Here is a 22,981-nt window from a genome sequence, read left to right as displayed (position 1 = left end):
TACTGGAACTTCGAACCTGGTGTGGAGTTTTCTAAGGTGCTCAAGCCAATGAAGAGACAAAACTGTGGAAACATCATCAGCATCGATATGAATTGAACACACACACACTTTTTCTGAACCGCTTGTCCCATACAGGGTTGCAGGGAGCCAGAGCCTAACCCAGCAACACAAGGCGTAAGGCCAGAGGGGGAGGGGACACACTCAGGACGGGACGCCAGTCCACCGCAAGGCACCCCAAGTGGGACTCGAACCCCAGACCCACCAGAGAGCAGGACCTGGTCCAACCCACTGCACCACTGGACCCCCTATGAATTGAACATCCACTGGCTTAGTTTGAAGAAAATCATCTGCTAAATTAATATATAAAATTATTATATGGCCTATAATGTGCCATTTAAATAAGTATACCGAGTCTGTGTCAAGATATGAGTTAGAATAGCCAAATGATTACCTTTTTCTTCAAAACTATATTTAAGCAAATATCATTCCATGAGTCAGTTGCACAGTTCACTCCAGAAAAACTACAATTAAACACAATTAAAGCAGAAATGTAAGCTTATAAATATATTGTCTTATGAATGAACTTTTCTTGGATATGCAGCTTCTGTTGTGCATGCAAAAGTAAGTACATTACCATGAAGAAAAGTTTAGGTCAATAATTTATACCAGGTTGTGACAGCTGTCACAAGAGCTATGATTACCTTTATGACCTGTCATAACGTCCATTATGAAGTGTTCATGTCATACTTATGTCATCAATATGAGGGTGTCATAAGCACAACATGAAGCCAAGTATTACACTGCTGGTATAATTATGCTTACAGAAATGATTATTATTTATATTTTGGTTTAAATGTAAAACTATTGCTTTATTTTAGCTATAACCCAGTTGTCAGAGGACTCATAATACACAAAACCTTTGCCCAGTCCATAATATTAAGGTTTAAGAAGCTTGTAGATTTTAATCAGTTAGCATAACTACTGGATTTAAATGCAACTTTTGTTATATGTGTACATAAATTTTGCAAGAACTGCATTTCACACTTTTACCAATTGATTGCATGCTGTAATTTTTTTCTTCCTTCAGAACAGTAGTATAACAAAGAAATGCATCAGTATATGGCACCTGTTCATAGGAAGTTTATCGTTGCAAATGCACCAGCCCCACATTTTTTGGGAGCATAGCAATAAAACGGGGTTGAAAATAAAATAACATTACATTTCTCAATGAGACCGAGGGCTGTATATGAGTCTCAAGCTATAGCCGTTGGTTTAATGGTGTTATGTAGAGTTACTTCTCATATCATGCTGACACTCTTCATTAGCCAACAGAGAAAAACATGGACTGGTATCCAATCGAAACTGTCCCCCGACTCATATCCTGCACTTCTTTGGATATGTTTCTGGACCGCTACTGTGACCCTGCCTGGCAAAGTGGTTATTAGAGTATGGATGGAAAACTCTCGGTTTGATTCACCCAGAAAAGAATGGGAATTACATATACAGTCTGAAAAAAAAAGAATTCAAAAACGTAATATTCAGAAATTAAACCAGGACTTTTAATTATTACAAACCATTTGTATTTTCAGGCCACACCTATTAAAGAGAAAAGTCCTGGCAGAAACCTTGATAAAATCAATTGTAAGTGTAGAAAAATTGTATAATAAATTTTAAATTATTTAATCCTTCCTTAAGGCTGTTTTGTAGGGGTGTTGCACTGTTGGTGTCTCATGCAGGCCAATTCCTCTTTTAGGTAAAAGTAATAAAATATATATCACTTGTTCATTTGAAATGAACCATTCAGAAGGTAATACTTTGTGTGTGTAGTTTGGTCTGAGACCTTGAGAAATGGAAAGTGTGTTCTATTTGATGCAAACTTCTATTCTTTTATATAAAACAGTTCAGATATTCTGTATTCAGTGCAAAGACACATGTCATTATTTAAAAATTAAGTATATTTTATGGGAAGGTTCATACTTTATGCAGCATTAATTGCCTTGATTTGCTTAGTTAAACTGATAATACTGGCATATGCGTACGTGGTTATGTCCATGGTTTAATCCACAAAAAAAGCTCCAAGAAAGAACACAGATGTACTTTAAGGTAGTAAAACCTTGTCCATGTTTTGACCAGATGAATACTAAATATTAAAATTTTCTGTAGTGAAAGGAAGCACTAATAAACCACAACTGCAAAGAAGCACAACAGGAAAGGTATTTTTCTGGCATCCTTTGATAGCTCATAATGTTATTCTTAACCAAGGATGCAGATTATTATTATTATTATTATTATTATTATTATTATTATTATTATTATTATTGCACATTGAGCAATGCACAAATGCTAACTTGCTCCAGGAAAAAAATGTATAAAAGTTGTTAGGGCTGGAAAAAAAGCATCAGATAAATAAGTCATGATTAATATTACTTATAATCTAAACAAATATGTTACATAGTGGGCATATAATACAGTTTCAAAAACAAAATTTAATGCAGCCAAGTAGAGATCAAGACAGAAGCACCACACAACTAAGCGAAGCAAGACACAAGACTATTACGAAAGCAGATTTTACAAAATATCGCAGGGCTCTTTCCCCTTATGGCTAATGGCAGTAAATAGGTAATTTTTCTGGCATTACCTTGTCTGCTGTTTCATCCTGCCACTGCCGTGCTGGGCTCTGCCGTTGCAAAAGATGGGAGGTCTAGGCCGACACAGGTGGTCCCATCAGCGCATACCTGCGCTAAATTGCTGCCATTCATTATACTCAGAGCCTGCCTGGCACGAGGCAGCACCAGCGATTCATCCCTGTCTCCAAATGGCATGTCGGTGACAAAACTTTAATTACACTATTAATTAATAGAACCATTTTAACACAGTAGGCTTCATGGACTGGCATACATTATATTCGTGAAGAATGTCAGAGGTTGACAAAAAGAAATATGGTTCAGAGTACTATGAACGAGACACTCGAAACGTTAAACCTACACACACAAAAGAAACCTTGTTTTTCATTTCTGAATCTTAGGAATTCAGTAGATACTTAAAAACATTTCAATACACCTAGTAAGTTTAAAAATGTTGTTGTTATTAAAAATGAGCAAAAATGAAAAAACTGAAAGACATCATGCCTTTTTAAAGGTCAATATATTTTGCATTTATAATGGCACAGTTTAGTAAAAAGACATTTACAAGGCTTTGACACTGATAAGAATTAGATTTACAGATCAATAACAACTACATCAGCACTTAAATTTTATTATGCATATCAGAAAAATGCCCTTTTAAGGTAATTATGTTCAAAGATAGTTAGAACTACAATAAGGAATTAATACCCAGATGTTGTGTTTCTACAATACAAATACCATTTACAATATAGATGTGCATTGTAAATACCATCTCTTATCTATTAAAGTCTAAATCAATAAAACATTGATTAAAGTGAATGCAAAATAATTATGAACACAAAAAGAGTGCAGCATTCTCTTTCAGTCCTGATAAATGGGTGAATTCAGTGCCATTTGTTGTGAAAATGTGTAAAATCCCACTCAAGTGTTTTTCATTGCAGAGAGATTTTGGCTGAGAAATTAAAATAAATAAAGGAATAAATTTAAAAACCTAAAACACTATATCTACTAAACTGCAATTTTTCTCATGCCAGCCAACCGTATCTGTTGGTAGTGTAACAGGCAAGTAATTTGTATGCTGCTATCATGACAAGGTTCAAAAGTGTGGTCTGCTATGCCTGTACCTTCTTAAATTAAACATATTTTCATGTATATGTAAACATTTGATTTCCACTCCAACTCCGCACTTAAGCAATCTCTCTGCTCTGCAATTTACTTTTAGTGGGTCGCAAAAAGGTAACACTAATAGTATTTCCATTTGTTTTATCTTGCTGTGATGGATGTTAATAGTTGCTCCAAATCTAGTAGCAGCCAAATGAATGTCATGTGAAAGTTCTCAGATTCATAGCAGAAGAATCTTCCAAATAAGGGTCATTTGAACTGCATGAATTTAAATGACGTGCCTAGGCAGGACTACCTGATGTACTTATGCTTTGGGGCATTTTCAGCAGAATGTATAGTCTTGCAAAGCAGCAAATTCCACAAAGCAGATCGGAAGTTAAATAAAATCACCGATACTAATTAAACAGGCTGCTGTCGAGAGCAACTTTCTCGGTGTCTTTCCATCGTTGTTCGTGCTTTGCTAATCACCCCTCATTAAATACATTTAATATTAATGCGATGCTGAAACAATAAATTATCTTTGTATGTCAGGAATACAAAAAAGTACAACAGGATAAATGCACACTTCGCAGGCGTCACCAAAGTTGGCATGGTAAATAATGCTTTGACATAGCAGATGCCACAGATGGCAAATCATTTGAAGGTTTCCGGCCCAAGGTGGTCGGGTGCTGATACCATTATCTAATTTATTCCAACAGCCAGAATAAAATAGTGCTGTCATTTATTGTGAATGCTTCATTATGTACGTGTGTATATGCTTTGATGGGACAGTAATATTACTAATAGGAGAAAAAACTGAATAGATCATTTCCATAAATGTAAGTTCTGTGACCCCCCCGCAGGAAGCAATTAAATTGTATCTCACGGTACTCATGAATATTCACAAAATATTTATAATCTTCCTAATGGAACATGATGACATTTAAGATGACAGGTTATTTATGTGCTCAGATGTTGTTGCTTTAGTTTTGTATTTATATGTCTTAGCAAAACTGGAGCGCATTTTTGCCCTTTAGATGACTGTTTTTAGTATCATGTGCTAGTATGGTATAACAAAGCCTTTCGTTAACGTGGCGTATCCAGCTTGGTTTGTCCCTGCTGGTCAGCATCCGGAGGCTGCCTACTGCTGACAGGTCAATGAAGGCCAGTAAACCACTTATGAGGCCTCCAGTCACACATCCAGGCTGATAAGTGCTTTCCACTTTTTATTCCTCCATTTATTTGCCATCAGAGAGCTCTTGGTCTGAGTGGACAAAAAAGTCCGAATTCAAACCGCGGTTCTAACATGCTGGACAAAACCTTAGCGCAGAAAATGTCACTTTATCAAATAGAGCCAGATGGGAGTCTTGTAGCAACTGCTTTCTTCAGCAGAATGTGAGTAGCCATGTTTCCTGTCATACACACACGCACAGTCTGAAACCGCTTGTCCCAAGCAGGGAGTTGCGGTGAGCTGGTGTCTATCCCGGCAACACAGGGCGGAAGACTAGAAGGGGAAGGGGCACACCCAGGACAGGACACCAGTCCATCACAGGAAACCCCAAGCAGAGAGATCGAACCCCAGACTCACCAGAGAGCGGGACTCGGCCAAACCTGCCATGCCACCACGCCCCTCCTGAAAGGTAGTTTAACAAAATAAATACATAAAAATACAAAATAATGAAAAGCACCTGCTGCATAGAAGCAATGCAATTCACACATTTTTTTTTTTCAAACTGCAGAAATAAAACTACCTTTGCACATTTTCTCTGACTTTCACAGTCAATCCAGTTCGAATGATGTACAGCACTAATCAGCCTAGCAAAGTTACCTTTGACCTTTTCTTTTAGCGTGCCTTTGACATGTCCATTTATATTGTTAAAATGTCAGCACAACTCCAACTAAAACAATTTTGAAGTTCCTGTGTCAGAAAATGAATTTCCTGCATGTCAGTACATTAGCATTTCCTTGCATATGTTTCTGTAGTATTAATTATTTGTGGTGCATGTAATACCACTTGGTTAAGACTTTGCAAATGAAAAATAATGACCTTTCATGATGTTTTATTTCTTTATTTCAAGAAGACCAAAAACAGCAGCTTGAACGCAGTTGATAATTACATTTTTGTGGGCAGAGTGAAATGGCGATTGCAGATTTTTTGTCACATGTACACTTTCTTGAATGTCTGTTTTATTACTATTTTTTTTCAGGAAGGGAGGGTGTCTTACTCTGTTTGAACTCAGAATGATGAAGAGCACTACAGGAAACCTCAGACAGAGACATACGGCATCAATGAGAAGACATAAATATACGATTGACAGGAACATAAGTCAACAGGAAAATGCAGGAGGAAACAAAGCGTAGTTGCCAGGTAGGATAAACACAGTCCCATTAAGGGGATATACCAAAGGCCTTCGTTACCGGCTAATGGGTTCCCATGGAGAAGGAGATTGAAAACTACCCACCTTTGACCAGAGGCATGACTCAAGCACTAAATCTGTAAATAAAGTTCCACCAACCTTTTACCATTTCTCAACAGTTATTAATATCACTGATGACATTATTAACCGTTTGAGTTTTAGAAAATATTCTACTTTTTACCCCTCTTCTTTAAGAGCAGGTGAAGAAAAATAAATGGGCAATTGGAGAATCTGATGTGACATAACATGCTAAGGAAAGAAAATACTTAGTTATTCATTTCATTATTAAGTAGTCAGTATGCGTTAGGTAAATATGATTATTTTCCAGACAAATAATTAAAACAGAGGCCGGACATCCGGATGCTCAGAAAATTACCTCAAAATGCACACAACCAACAGAACTAATCACAACTGTTAGTGTTTTATTTAATTAATTAGAATCAGAAGAGCCCCCCCCCCCCCCCCCCCCAGTATAATTAGAGTAGAGGCAATCAAGGCATAGTCCTGCTAAAGAGTAATTAAACTGGATTTAGGGAAAAATATGTATTTCCAGAGTAGCTGTACTACTTTATTATGTTATAACACCCTGGAAATGGGGAAATCACCATTATATATGTTTTGTTATTGCAAACTGATAATTACACCAAATAATTTATTGTCCATGTTGCCTGAGGTTATTATACCCCCCAGGCATCAAATGGTGTATATTATGAAATTAATGATTTCCTTCATTAATGATTAATTCAAGCATTTGTTTTAATGAAAAACACTCTTAGATTTTAGATACTACTTGAAATGTTTTATACAGTACATACAAAGTATGCAATACATAAAAGCTTACAGCCCTATAATTATATGAAACTGAAATTATATGTACAATGACATAAATACAGTACATACACACCTACCAGTCAGGCACAAGAAAAAAAAAAAAACTGCAGTATACTCTATATGCAGTTCATACAACATTCCAGGTTGTTTCCATGCTTATTTCATGAGCTAGAGATCCTTGTGTTTTGGTGCCTTGCTTGCAGATCATTATTAAAGAGTTGATGTAATTTCAGGTAATTGCTATGTCCCATCTCACAGCACATAACTAAGTGATTTTGTGGGTCTTTAGATTTTCTGTGATGCTGCTCTGTCCTTAGACAGAATACACAAGTGTCTGGTGCATCAAGAAGAATTCAAAAACAAATGCAGTCTTTATTCTGATATGAAAGTGCACACTTGCATGCTGGCGTGAAGAATACGTTTGCATTTTGCACTGATTTGAAATACTGCTGTTCTAGCAAGCTTTGACACCAGATTTGAACTCATCCTGGAATCAGAAAATATAAGAAGTTTGGTGGCTACTATTTCAAAGATGTGTTGGAATCGATCTGTTGGCATGTTTGCAAATGAAACATATAGTAGTATGAATATGGGAAGGAATATATTGGATATTGGAACCGAAGCCGTAGCCTTGCTTTTTTAGAATGGTATTAAATTGCTAATGGTGAGCCTAATAAGTGTGGCAGAGAGCTGGAAAAAGTACAATCCATGCTTTGAAGTTAGTATTTTCACAGAGGAACATCAAGGATCGCATGATTCTCTATGCTTTCTCTATACAGAAGAAACATCTTGGGAAAGAGCGTGGAGGAAGGGAATCTCTGTCTCTCTGCATTCGATGGTCTGCCAGTACAAGTATTTATCTTCCATCTGCTAAACAACAGTTAACATTAAAAGTAATAATGCACAGAGCAGATTGTGAAATGTCAATCATATTACCGTTGAAAATCACATTAAACTTGAGGCTGCTATTATTGTTCAGTATGTCATTAGCTAATTTTTCTCTTCTTTTTTTACACTTCTCTTTATTTTCAGAAAAAGGGAAGAGTTGGTTTAGAAGAACCAGTAGTTTTAGAAGGGTAACTTTGAAAAGTACACAGTGATAGAATAATTATCTGCACAGCTTCTGAGCTGCAGTTCTGGACAGGGGTTCGAATCCATTTTAGTCCATATCAAGTTTGCATGTTCTCCCTGTGTTTACCTGGTTTCCTCCCACAGTCCATAGATGTGTGCTTCAGTTAAACTGGTGGATCTATATTGCCTTATGTGTGTGTGTGATTCTCCTGTGATGGACTGTGATGGACTCTGTCTAATGCCTTGAGTTTCCATGACACCTCTAGCCTGCACACCAGAAGAGGTTATTGATAATGAACAGAAAAATGAACAAATGAATTATTGTTGTATGAAAAGTTCAGTAGAACTCTGGATACCAAAACAGTCACCACTTCACATGTATACAGTGCTTCTTGCAAGTATGTATTTAGTTTTACCATGAAAATGTCATTTAATCAGAACAAGTTCCTCATCTGACATAATAGGTATGGAATGACAAATTCCTTACGTTGGTTTAGAGGAAAAAAATGCACATAGTAGAAAAACTGAAGTAGTGCAGGTGCAAAAACAAATTGACCCCAAGCCACATTGGTTAAACTAAGTAGGTTGAAGGTAATAATATAATCAGGTTTGTGAATTATAATCACACACACAATGTCTACAATCCCTTGTCCTGAGCCGGACCCTAACCCAGCAACACAGGGCACAGGGTATAGGCCCAAGGACACACCCCGGACAGGACACCCCAAGCAGGACTTGAACCACAGACTCACCACAGAGCAGGCCCCAGCCAAACCTGTTGCACCACCCCATCCCCTCACTGTAATCATATATTAATTTTAAAAGTTTATTGAAGGTTTAAGATTTAGATTTTTCAATTTTGTTTTAATATTTCATACAAGAATAATGACCATCCATATATGGGTCATATACTTTCAGGGAGCAGTGTAAACTTAGTTTCTCAAGTGTCTCTCTACTTTTCCTAAACCCTCTATTCTGTTCTTTAGTGCAGGTGACTGTTTCAAAGCCTAACCTTGCTTGGCATCGTTAATTATAAATCTTATGGGCTGATCACACCGTCTGCAGCATATCTGTCATGCTTTGCAGATTGTCTCCCACCCCCTTCTCCAGCCCACCACACTTCTATTTTAAAGGGGCATTTCTTTTTGAGTAACTGTTCAACTAAACCATTATCAATGGATGTTTTTCTTACTCAATGATCTGGTACACATGCTTTACCCCTTAGATTGTAGTTGACACCTCTATTTTTAGCATTGGTCCATTTTCTGAAATTCATATTTAAACTTCATTTTCAACATTCAAAGTAAATCTAAAGAGAGATAGGACATCAGGTGGATCTCATTCAGTTGAGAGACGTCATTAGAAGGATTCCCACTTGGCTGTTGTAAAGTTCAACTCTTTTTCCTGCACTGATGGCAGAATTTTGAAACTGTCAAGACAGCCAGGTGTATCCTGGAGCTTTTCCACCTGCTTGCCACAGCTGGAAGTCCTGGTGTGCACTTGATATATTTAAAGAAAGCCTCTGGGATCCTTTGAATCATTGTTAATTTGCAAATCTATTAGGTCCTTGACACAGGAGTTGCGATGTTTCTCTAGTAATTTGAGATTATGGTGTCTGCTTGTGGCCCGTGCACATTTCCAAGTGACCCCTGACAGACATACAGGCTCAGCCAAGTGTACACAATGGGAGTATTTGTGTTTCCTGGTGTCCTCATCCAGAGGCTTTGTAATAAATGAAGTCATTATTTGATTATGACTCAAGCGGCTGGGGAAATAACTAAGCTGAAGGACTACCTTCTTTTGGCCTGGTGGGCACTGCAAACGTGCCATGTTCGTGTGAATTGAGGGAACAAGGAACCCTGTTTTATAATTGCAAATGGAATCTGTAAGTGTGTCCGTCTCCCAGGAGGATCCTATGCAGAATGTCTCAGATACACCAAGATTACCTGTGGTTTTGGGCATATCACAATCTAAAGTTTTATCCACTCACTTCAAAACTAAGAAAATTTGAGATGTATATCCCAGCATATTCAGACATACTTAGGATCGAAATTAAAGGAATGTATTTCAGCCTATTATGCAAATAATGTTTGGATCTATAATTGATTAAGTAATTTGAATATGTCTATGGCAGCATTAGGGAACAGTGGGTGGCACTGGTGCCCCACAGCTTCATGACTGTGGGTTTGAGGAACAATTTGAACCACACTCCATCTTTTTAAAGATTGCATGTTCTAGGGGTGCGGTGGTGCAGCAGGTTTGGTCGGGTCCCACTCTCTGGTGGGTCTAGGATTCGAGTCCTGCTTGGGGTGCCTAGTGACACACTGGCGTCCCATCCTGGGTGTATTCCCTCCCCCTCCACCCTTGCACCCTGTGATGCCCAGCTCACTGTGACCCCCGCTTGGGATGAGCGGCTTCAGACAATGTGTGCATGTGTGTTCTAACCTTAACACCTAACGCTAACGTGGGTGCTGTGGATCCGTCCCACATTCCAAAGATGTGTTTCAGATGAATAGGTGATTCTTGTAGTGTGTGTCTATAAGCAAACAAGTGTGTGACTGCAATAACAACTCCAAACCAATAACAAACCCAGGGTGCCTCACACCCAATATTTCCAGGACAGGTTCCAGACCACCATAACCCTCCACTGGCTGTGCAGTTACGGTATTGGATGAATATATCTGTATAAACCTTCCTTATAGGTCATGAACTGAGCAACTGGACAAGTGACAGAATCGAGGCAAGTGGATGACATTGGCAAGAAGATGAGCAGACACTGAGTAGATCACTTATTAAGGGAAGATGCTTGTTAGCAATAGGTTGCATGTATGAATTGTCACTGAAATAGAAAGCTGTGCAAATGGGATGAACAGAAAACTGCACGGTCTGCAAGTTATCCTGCATAAGGGCATATTCTTCAAAGCAAATAATTAATAGCCAAGTTAACATCTTTGCACTGCGTGAGAATAATCTACTGCTGCAGACTCCCTTGAGCTAAACCACGTTGTGGACTCACTGAATCAACAACACCACATTAGCGCAATTCCCTGGACCTCGCACTGTAACACATCTTAAATCATTTCGAGGATGTATGATGGACAATTGTTAATATAATTATCACATACTGAAGTAGCACGTAGCCTTAAGCCACTGTATTCTTTATGTGAGACATGACCCTGAAAACTCATCGCTCTGTGAGAAATAGCATGGTAATTAGAAGCCAAATTAGTCCACCTGGACCAATTAGGGGTGATAAGACATAAGTGTTCTGTAACGCAATGTCAACAGAAATAAAAAAAACTAGCGCAGGGAAAAGCTGACTTTCATGGGAAAAAAAAAAAAAAATCGAAGGAAGGTTGAGATCAAAGATATTTCATGAGGTGTTTTTTTGTGAACATTTAACAAATATTTAGATGAAAAAAAACTTATTTCACGACATTTCAGTCTGAAATGAATCTGAATTAAAAATGCACCGTCTACTTGGTAACATTAACAAACCAAGGAAATGGTATTAAGATGCATTTACGTACATGTATGATGTGCGTTGAAAGGTTTTTTTTTTTTTTTTCTTTTTACATCAGTCTATGGTTGATGTTCAAATATTGAGAGCACCATAATCCATTAAACTACAGATTCTTACAAAAAGAAAAGACCAAAGAAGATCTGTTGCTTTTAGTAGAGTAATATGCCGTCGTTTTTCTATGATATAAGTCTTTCTTTTTTGTTACAAGCAAAGAATTAAAGATTTCAATCCTCCTATGTCTGTGCTCTCATCTTTGGCCTCTAGATATCTGTATTCAGCACATCAATCCTAAGAGAATCTGGACCGTGCTGAATACTTACAGCAAAGAAAGTTACTGAAACTTACAGTATATGCAGGATTTTTCTGTAATGGATAAGAAGTTTAACTTTGTGTTTGCAGGCAGGAAACTGCTTTTATGCTCCTGACTGAGGTTCTTCAATTAAAAATTGCTTCAGCAGAAAAAAAAAAAACAACATGCAGAGGTGTTAAGTAAATCACATTACATGCTGTATAGGGATATATTTCGTCAAATATTACTTTTTCTGGGAGAAAATTCCTTAGCTGAAATAGCCCTTCAAAGAGTATGTACTAAACTTTGCTCATTTTATCTTGTGTATCTTGCAGTTCAAATGTAATATGTGCGGCGTAATCATAGAAAAAAAGAATCACGTTAGCATTTGTATTTTAAGCAAGATCATTTTGATTTCCAAGCCAATTGCTTTGCAACAAATAAAACTCGCTGGTTTGAATCCATTTAATAGGATACTTGTTTTATTATAAGTCACAAAGTAAAAACAGTGCATGTGTCGGACAGCTCAAAAAAGGCCAATTTCCGTATCCTCATCTTGCACCGCTGGCCTTTCAGCAATCCAGCTTGCATCAGAAATCAGAGGTTTGTTACCAACATATTCCTCGTAAACTCCCAGCGATTCTCCTTAAGCTGCACTCATTGTAATGGGAGCCTGCAGGCCAGAGATAAGGGCTGCTGTGATAAGCTGGGCTGTGGCTTTGACGTTCCTGCGGACTCCGCATAGCCGGCCGATAGCACCGACCTTCCATTGTCCACAGCAGCTCTGAATAGGGGGGATGTTTGAATTTACATCCTCACGCTGTGTTTGCTCAAGAGATGCAAGCAGTCCAGTTTCCATTCTTGTGCTAATCCTCTCCGAAAGGTAAACAAATGCAACCATGCCTTTCATCTAATTCACAGCTAATCTTTTTTAACTGCAATTACCTGAACATCATGCTCCTAGAAAAGTAAACGAATTCCTGTGCCATTTTAGGAATTGGTCAGCTTGCTTATTTATTTATTTATTTATTTATTCATTTATTTATTTATATTTATTTAGCTATAAGTTGTTCAGAAAGAATTAGACAGCATGTTCTTTCATAATGTTATTACCCTTATGGTCAATTGTGAGGCCTGCAGAAAGAAGAGGGAGAGATGATTGGAACCTGCAAAAACAACTTAAAAGCTGTTTATTCAGAGCAACAAAACTCCATGTTCGCAACAGACACAGTCAAAACATGGTGATATAGCTACTCTCCCTGGCTTCCCTTGCACAGTGGGTTGTTGTCGGAAGCCTATTTATTGTCTGGTTCTTGACAAATGTTTTATGATGTCAGGAATTCTATTAAGTCAGCATGGGAAAATCAATTCAGGGTCACCAAAATTTATTTTAATTCCTCTCATTTTTGATTGCTGTGAAGACTCCAATTGAAATAAGACTGTTATTCTCCAAGACTTTTAGGCGTAGGTCAGCTTTTTTCCCCGTATACTGCAAGTTGTTCAAAGAGAATTGTAAATAATGTTCATTTTTTAATGTATTCCTTTTGTGGTCAATTTTGGGGAGTGACCTCAAGCAGGTAGGAAGCGGGTGACTCAGAGTACAGAAGAGAACCTGAAAGAGGGAAAGGCATGCATCAGGCTTCTATCGAAACAACACTCGGGCGATCAAGATGCGCTAACCCCCTCAGCCACCCAGTGTGCCTCATTGTCTGTCTGTCTTGCTTCCGCTCCTGTCTCTCCCTCTGGTAACACAGCAGATTTGCTAACCTGGAGAGCCCTCATTAGCAGGAAGACACTCGTGCCAAAGCACTGTCGCCAAGGGCACGCCCAGTACCCTGCGGCGCCTTCATAGATCTGTTAAATCGGCCATGTGGATCAAAACCGCTCAGATGCAGAAGGAGGAGACTTAGGTGACAAGAATGTTTCAAAGCCCGAGCTTACTGATGAACTGCAGTGCAGTTACTCTTTCGGCAATATTAAAAAGTGCTGCCGCCATTTACGTGGCACGGTGGCACAGCAAGCAGCACTACTGCCTTGGAGCGCCAGTGTGATGCAAGAGGGCGTGGATTCAATCCCCGCACAGTCTGTGTAGAGTTTCCATGTTCTCCCTGTGTCTGCACGGGGTTCCTCCAGGTGCTCTGGTTCACTGCCGCAGTCTGAAGACATGCTGTTCAGGTAGATTGGTGACTCGAAGTCACCCATAGTGTGTGTATGGGTGACAGAGAGAGTGTGTTTCACTAATGTATGGATGAGTCACCTATTGTAAGTCGTGTATCTAGCAGTCTAAGACACCTTGGGAGGATAAGGTGTGGGCTGACAAAACTGCACAGAGTTCATTAGAAGATGCTTTGGAGGAAAATGTCTGTGAAATTAAGTAATATAAAAGGTATTTCATTCATTCTTTTAAAGAACTACTTGTCAAATGCAGGATCTGTGGTCTGGGGTCTACCCTAAAAACAAAGGGCTCAAGGCATGGTACACATTGGGCAGTATGTCTGTTCATCAGAAGAATAGTATGGTATTTTTGCTGAATATTTCTCAGATGTTTGTACGCCTTCAGACTAATAACTGACTACATACAGACTGATCATCAGAAGTAAACAGCAGTCATTACGTATCTACAGCTGGAAGCATTGGTGGTTAGAGCTGCTACCTTTGGACCCACAAGTTCAAATCCCACCTCCAGCTGTTGTACTCTTGAACAAGGTACTTACCCTAAATTGCTCCATTAAAATGAAATAACTGTATGTAGCTTAACATCGCAAGCTGATTTGGAGAAAAGTGTCAGCTAAATGAATTAATGCAAATCTGGACAAAAATATTTCGATGAAGAAAAGGAAATTGCAATTTAATTTCGAGGAGGTGGGAAGCTGAAGTGATTAGCGTAATAAAATAATAACTGCTAAATATTTATTTGGGAGCTGCAGTTATTACTTCACGGAGGTGCGGTGGCGCAGCGGGTTTGGCTGGGTCCCGCTCTCCGGTGGGTCTGGGGTTCGGGTCCTGCTTGGGGTGCCTTGCGGCGGACTAGCATCCCGTCTTGGGTGTGTCCCCTCCCCCTCCAGCCTTGTGCCTTGTGTTGCCCACATTAAGCTCCAGTTTCCCCACTTGAGACAAGCGGTTTCAGCCAGTGTGTATGTGTGTGTCAGTCAGTACTTCTGGATATATTGATATCAGTTTCTCCCACTTGTCCTTGAACATCTGGACATGAATACACCCACTTTGCATTAAAAATATCAGGCAGTTGTTTGAAAGATTTTTATAGGTTGATCATATTCAATATGGATATTTCAGCTCTTGATGCAAACATGTTTGCATTGTGCATAAGTTGTATTTTAATTCTGAGTTGCTGTCAATTAATTTGGCTCCTGATGCATGCTTTTGCTGAAGAAACATCTCAGCAAGGGGAACAAAGTGACATAACTTATTCCCATAAATTTAGCCCTCATGTGCTGTATGCATAGCAAAATACACACACACACACACACACACACACACACACACACACACACACACTTTCCAAACCACTTGTCCCATACAGGGTCACAGGGGAACCAGAGCCTACCTGGCAGCACAGGGCGTAAGGCCAGAGGGGGAGGGGATACACCCAGGACAGGACGCCAGTCCACCGCAAGGCACCCCAAGCAGGACTCAAACCTCAGACCCACCGAGAGCAGGACTGTGGTCCAACCCACTGCACCACCGCACCCATCATAGCAAAATACTAACTAAAAATATAAAATAAATCTGTCATCATGTTGAAGAAAACAAACATTCTGCATCACAAAATGAACTAGCAGTGAATGTCAAGTAAGAGGTCATAAAGGCGAAATACAATTTAAAAAGGACCACTCTGTGTTCTGATTGGTATCTGTTGTTCCAGAAGCACCAGCATTCCAAGCTTTCTTATAAATAAACAAGAGAATACATGAGCAAACAGCCTTGACTCTGGTCAAAACTTCTCATAAGAAGCAGGTAAACTAAGTGCGTCCGCATTTATTTAACACATCTATTCATTCGGCAGAGAGGAATATCGCGTAACTTGGATTCAATCAGGACCCATTTGGTTGACTGTATCAGTCATTCTGCTCTCAACAACATATGTACACATGCAGAGGTGAGCGAGTCCCAATATAAGGCAGTCAGCTATTGTTCAGAAATGATTCATTATGTTGAGGCTGCCTTTTCCACTCTCTGCTATGCAATACAAAATGGCTTAGTGAAACAAAAACTCATTTAATGGATGGATGGACATACAGTATGTGCCCGGACATATACTGTGTAACTTATGAGGTCATAATTTGTGATTGAAATACAAAATGTTTCGGTAAACAGACTCTCTAGCACTCCCAACTCAAATGATGAATTCTGATTTTGTTGCCGTTCTAAATAAATATGACTGCTACAAGCTCTTAACTTAAAGACTGGAATTGATCCTTTTCTGGCAATTCGAGGTTCTTTGGAGTCTCACTGATGAGTAACAATGAAGCCTGAAAATATTCTTTTGCCATTCTGCAGAATTCCAAGAGGTGTATTCTACCCCTTCTACTCCTCCCTCAAGTGGAGGAGTTTAAGTATCTCGGGGTCTTGTTCACGAGTGAGGGAAAAATGGAGCGGCAGGTTGACGGACGGATCGGTGCGGCGTCCGCAGTAATGCGGTCATTGTACCGGTCTGTTGTGGTGAAGAGGGAGCTGAGTCGTAAGGCGAAGCTCTCAATTTACCGGTCGATCTACGTTCCTACCCTCACCTATGGTCATGAACTCTGGATCATGACCGAAAGAATGAGATCACGGATACGAGCGGCGGAAATGAGTTACCTCCGCAGAGTGGCTGGGCGCACCCTTAGGGATAGGGTGAGGAGCTCAGTCACCCGGGAGGAGCTTGGAGTAGAGCCGCTGCTCCTCCGCATCGAGAGGAGCCAGTTGAGGTGGCTCGGGCATCTGTTCCGGATGCCTCCTGGACGCCTCCCTGGGGAGGTGTTCCGGGCTTGTCCCACTGGGAGGAGGCCTCGGGGCAGACCCAGGACACGTTGGAGAGACTATGTCTCCCGGCTGGCCTGGGAACGCCTTGGGGTTTCCCTAGAGGAACTGGAGGAGGTGTGCGGGGAGAGGGAAGTCTGGAGGACTCTGCTCGGACTGCTGCCCCCGCGACCCGGCCCCGGATAGCGGAAGAAGATGGATGGATGGATGGATGGTATTCTACCCCAGATATACGAATATATTTGAAAAGGACGTCTGCTGATGTTACTGTGCCAGTGTGTGTCCAGTGTGTGTCTTGTGAGTTTGAACCCTCCAGCACAGCTTTGTTACGTGTTTTAATGCAGCTTGAAATGTACATCGGTATGTAAACCAGTATGTCGTTAAAACAAAAAACCAGTCAAGCCATTTCACGTCTCTCCCTGGTCTGTGTTACCAATAACCTAGTTACACAGGCATTCTGTTTTCTGGAATTCTCAAGAGAATGCAGTTCACAGTAATAAGTGAAGAAAAAGAATACAAGATATGTGATGAACAATACAATAAATTATAGATAATAAAGTAAACATAAAAAAGAAGGGACACTAACAGCAATTATGCATTATTTCAAAAACAATTGAAAAATTTTGTTTAATTAAAAACCCCAAATCAACCAAATAAACAGCATTAAACATGTTCACTTCACTTACAACTTGATCCATCTGGGCTGCGGTGGTCCGGAACCTACCTTGAAATTATTGAGTGAAATACTGGGGGGGAACAGCCTGGCCAGTTTATTGCAGGGTAGCCACACATACTCCTTCACACACTGCAGGCAATTTAGCATCTTCAGTTTATCTCAACTGCATGTCTTTGGACTGTGGGAGGAAACCAGAGCCCTCATAGGAAACATACAGATATGCAGGGAGACCTTGCAAACTCCACACAGACCGTGACAAACTTCAGCTGATGCCCGAAAAACTGAAGTGCTGTGAGGAGGCAGTGCTACCTGCTGCACCACCATGCAGCTTCACAAATATATTAAACAGTAAATTATTTTGAGTGATATTTTATCTTTTTTTTCCAGTCTGTGATTTATACACCTGTTACTTTGCTTTGTTGTTATCTGTATCATAATATTTCCTTACACTCAAATGATTCCAGATGTATTTGTGCACTTCACAATCTGTAGGGCATCTGGCACCGGCCTTGCAGTTTGGCACGTTGCTAAATCACAGGCGCTCCATTAAACGAGCAGCTCTGCCTGAATAATACAAAGATCAACAGCCAACATGCAATGCAGTGTCCACTCAAAAACATGAGCTGGATAAAAACAGAAGTATATTATTAGATATATTACTGACTTCATACATATAAGACTGAAAAACAACTACGATAAAGTCAAGCTTCTGTTAAGTGATAAAGCAAGTAAGGCAGAGCAGTGGCGTAACTTATGTATTCATACATACTTAAAGCTAACAATAAATCTTGTCACAACGGCCTTGGATAAACACTGATAAGCAGCAAAGACATGCAGATAAAGAGTTTACAGGAAGGATTCTTCCCACTGGAGTGTCTCATCTGTGTCCTCTTTTAAACTTTTCATTTGGAGGAGGAGAGATGGCTCAAAGTTACCCTACGGAGCTGCAGGGCCAAGCAAATGCTTAAAGCATGTGCTCCACTCTTTCTAATAAGTCAGACCTTAATGGATTCTGAATTTCATCTTAGAAACCAATAGGAAATAGAAACAGTGCTGCCCAGGACAAGACTGTTGTTGTTTCTGAGTAGGAACACTTGACAGTTTGATTGAAAAGGTGCCTTTCCAGATACGCACACAGCCTTTGGCAGCCTTGGGAACAACGTCCTCTGCCTCGCCTCAAATCTGCAGCCTCTATCAGCTGGCTTATTTGGTCAGCACCATTTACATTTTTATTACATCTGTTTGCAACACATTGCTCCGTTGGAGATGACCACTGGTACTCTCGTGCTGTTGCCATTACTTTACATTTTCAGTCAGCTGCATGCGCAGGGGGATGCCTATTTGCATTCTGAAATTATTTAACAGGAGAAACAAAAATTCCCACGAGGAGATGTTCTGGAGACTTTCGGTGCCGCACGAAAAGATTTCTTTCAAATCACGTTTTCTCTTTTCTGGGTGTCTTAGTGCGGTTTTTCAAATCAGTACATATATTTTACTTTATAAAGAATACAGTTTATTGGACTGTGTGCCAGGCTATAAACATTTCCTGCGTGCTGCTTTGATGATGTATGAAGAGTTATACAAATACACGTCTATTATGTACAGTGGATTTCGGACTGATGCAAGATCGGAAAATGTAGGGGGAGAAATGGTTTCCACTGTAAAATTTCATATTTATGTTTATTTTGTCTTGGCGTATATTTTACGACATTATCTCACTCTTTTTCTGCAAATACTAGACAACAGCAAGCAAATACAACTGTAAAAAGATGCTGTTTTTAGATATATAATGGTCTAGTGAGATCCCCCCAACCTTGATAAAGTTTAATTTTCAACATGCTCTGCTTTTTCTAACAACAGAATGAGATTTCATTCACAGTAATTACAGTTGTTGGTCTATGAATGGCATCAGATGTGGCAAAAGCCTTCCACTCAACTGTTCTCATAGAGCGATATTTTGCTGCAGTGTTTCTATTAGGTAAACATTGTTTCAAATGTATGCAACTTTCATTAATATTTTGCTTGTCCCTTACCCAATATTGCCCTTTAAATTTCAGTTGAGGTTAAGAAGCAATATAGTGTCTTCCTTGATAAAATATTATTTCGGTAATGTTTAAATATTTATACTTTCAATTTGCATCAGACTTTTCCATTCTTCACTGGCGCACTGCAGTCTGCAGATGTCTACTGTTGACAGCTTCACAAATCTGTTGAGTTTCTGACATAAACCTTTTTTTAATTGACATCTTATCTAAAAATATTTATTATTTTTTCTGCTCAAGCTAAAAAAAAAAAACAGTGCCGAGAACAATGGCTTAACAGTCTCATATTTTTGCTTGCCTCCCACCCATTTAATGGTTTGCAGCCATAGTGAATTTCATATGTACCCAATAATTTTACAGAATCACTTGCAGATGATACCAGTACTATAAGTTAGTAATTATACTATATATAATAATAATATCATATAATAATATAATATATATATATATATATATATATATATATATATATATATATATATATCAATAAATCTGTTACAATACATTGTTGCGTGCTTTAATAGTAAGGTGCAAAGCAGTCTCTCTCTCCCATTTATCCAAAAGCATTAGAAAATCAAAAGGAAAAAATTAAATGGTTAAGCTTCCAATAGTTCCTGTGCCAAAGCCAATAGCATCGATTTGTGACAAAGAAGTGTCAGACATCTTACCATACATAAATGAACTCAGCAAGTTTTCCTGATTATAATGAGTTATTTCCAGTTATTTAATTGCCTCTGAAGGCAAGAAGAAAATTAACCTTGAAATTAGTAGAGAAACAGACATTGCAGAGAACTCGACTGTCTGCTCGTCTCCTTCCACATAATTGCATCTGTGGGAAGACTATGTCACTATGTAACAATGGCTGTTTGAGTAGCTATAGTTACTGGTAAATCATTGCAAGGCCCTGGATAAACATTGTCTGATTATACTAACCTGGCTTTCTGCTGCCATTAAAACACATGCACATGCAGCCAAACAACAAAAATCTTATTTAAGACACAATTAATTCCTTCTGATGTACACTTGATCACATTACTCTGACTGTAAATTATGGATAATAAAATTGCAGCCAATATTGCCATCTTGAAATTCCATAATTGCAATGTTGCCGTAATAACATCAGCATTAAAATACAGGCTGATTCAGCTGCGAGGCTTTGTGATGCAATGTCTGAGAGCTTGTCCTTTCATTTAACATTAATGTAAGCAGACGGAAGGCAAAATGAATTTAATTACGGTGAAGAAGACTAGTTGCTTATCCAAACTTTCCGAACGCATGGATTCGGAGTACGTTCTTGTAAGGTATGTTCATACATATGGAACTCGGTTCATGGTGTTTCTCCTTACTTCACTACAGCTCAGTTTCACTTCAGTTCTCCTTTCAGTGCAAAGTATCCAAGAGTAACTGGGCTCCCTGATGGGATTTCTTAACTGGAAGTTATGGAAAAGGCAATCTTAACCTCAGTGTCAGTGTTTCAAGAAATGCTTCTGTCTGTATATATATATATTTTTTTTTGTCCACAAAAATAATATGCCTGTCACTTAAACGCTGGCTACAGTGCTGTTTTTTTAAGTTTGACATATACGGCACATTACACAATTAAAAGTCATTGCCACTCTTCCATTTGGCAAAAAAACGTATGAGGCCCTGCAAAATGTAATGTTGTAAATTAGTTTTCCCAAATTGAATTAAAAAAGGAAATGGTGCCAACCCGGGATCTACCGTTCAGTGACTTTAAAAAGCTGAAAAGGCAGAGTTTCCTAACGCCCGGCCACTGCTGTTTTAACAATGTCCAGAAGGACAGTCGTAAGCCAGATCAAATAGTATCTCGCGTATAACACATTCGCCAACCATGCAGAAATATTTCATGCTGTGTGGGCCATTGGAGATGGTTGTACATTTTGTGTCCAAGAAGGAATCAGTGACAAGGGGCTCAAGCTGAAAATCGCTAGGAAGGAATTTTGGGGCCTAAACAGAGAAGTAACTAAATCGGGACGACGGTTTAATGTGTCAGCCAAGTGTCGAGATGCATAATTTTGTCACTGAAGTTGTTTCTGCTGTACGGCTACAATGGATTCAATCTCAAACACAAAAACACACATGTATAAGAGTGTCTCTATGAGCATGTATTGTTACAATGAAGTGACTTAATGGAAAGAATTCTCTGTATTATTATTATTATTATTATTATTATTATTATTATTATTACTATCATTATCATCGTCGTTGTTGCTATGGTTGTTGTCGTTGTTGTTGCACTTCTCGGTAAATACGTTTGTCAAGGGCATTTCAGCAGGAGCAAAAAAAGAGAAACCACCAAAATTTCACAGCAACCATGATTTCTGTTTTTCCAAATGGAATTTTTTTTTTTTTTTTTTTAACTCCAGGTGTTTAATGAATAATTAGCGCCAAAGTGCCACTTTAAATACATGTTGCATTTCTGCAAAAGCGGGCATCACAAGGTTAAGTGATTCTTTCATTGCTGCGAGAGGTGGTTTATGGTTGAACACCTTCAATTCTTTAGCCTCACTTTTCAAGACTTTCCACACACAAAGGTGGATCAACTTTTCCCAGGGTAGTGCTGCACTCAGATATGCAGTTCATGCGATCTCAAGGTCATGTGTTAACAAATAATGTCAATGCCTGGTACATACACACCCAAAAGACATGGCTTAATCTGACATTTTGACGTTATTTCTTATCCTTATCTAAATGATCTCCTGGCTACCTGTCAGTCAGTTGAGGAGCTCACCGCATGTCAAAACTCTTTGCTCTGTTTGCTAAAATGCCAGTATCTTTTCGTTGTAAATTTTCTTCACACCACCTCTACGTGCGCCCTCATGCGCTGTCTTTGGGAGTTTGCTTACTAAAGCATAAACATTTTTACCTGTATGGTATCTATTGCTGTGGATTTTAAAATGTTGATTATTATTGCCAAATGCGAGGCAGGTGGTAGCTCTGGTGTCTCACAGCTTCTGATCTTTTGGTCCACTAGTGGTTCAAATCAGACTGCCCATGTGGAGTTTCCACGTTCTCCACATGATCGCGTCGGATACCTCCCACACTCCAAAGACATGTGTTTCAGGTGCTGAGTGTAAATTGCTATTTGTGTGAGTGACAGAGTGTGTGATGGAGTGGTGTTACATCAAGAGTGTACTCTGCCTCACACCCTATCCCTTAGAGATGCGCTCTGGACCACTGTAACCTTGAACTGAACCATCTGCTACTTTTGCATGAGGCAACTAACACTGCTTGACAGATACACTACATTTGTTAATTGCATTTAAGCTTTCCTTCAAAGCAATTCTCAGTGACTTGCAACAATTTACACTTTTACACAGGTGAGTAATTTTTAAGTGTCTTGTTTGAAGGTACTGCGACCGGTGGTTGCTACCTGATGACCTTTTACGATGATTTACCCATTTAT

This window comes from Scleropages formosus, chromosome 12 (assembly GCF_900964775.1).
Source record: "Scleropages formosus chromosome 12, fSclFor1.1, whole genome shotgun sequence".
Taxonomy (NCBI): Eukaryota; Metazoa; Chordata; class Actinopteri; order Osteoglossiformes; family Osteoglossidae; genus Scleropages; species Scleropages formosus.
The sequence above is the reverse complement of the archived record's forward strand: the minus strand, read 5'-3'. Positions refer to the sequence as shown.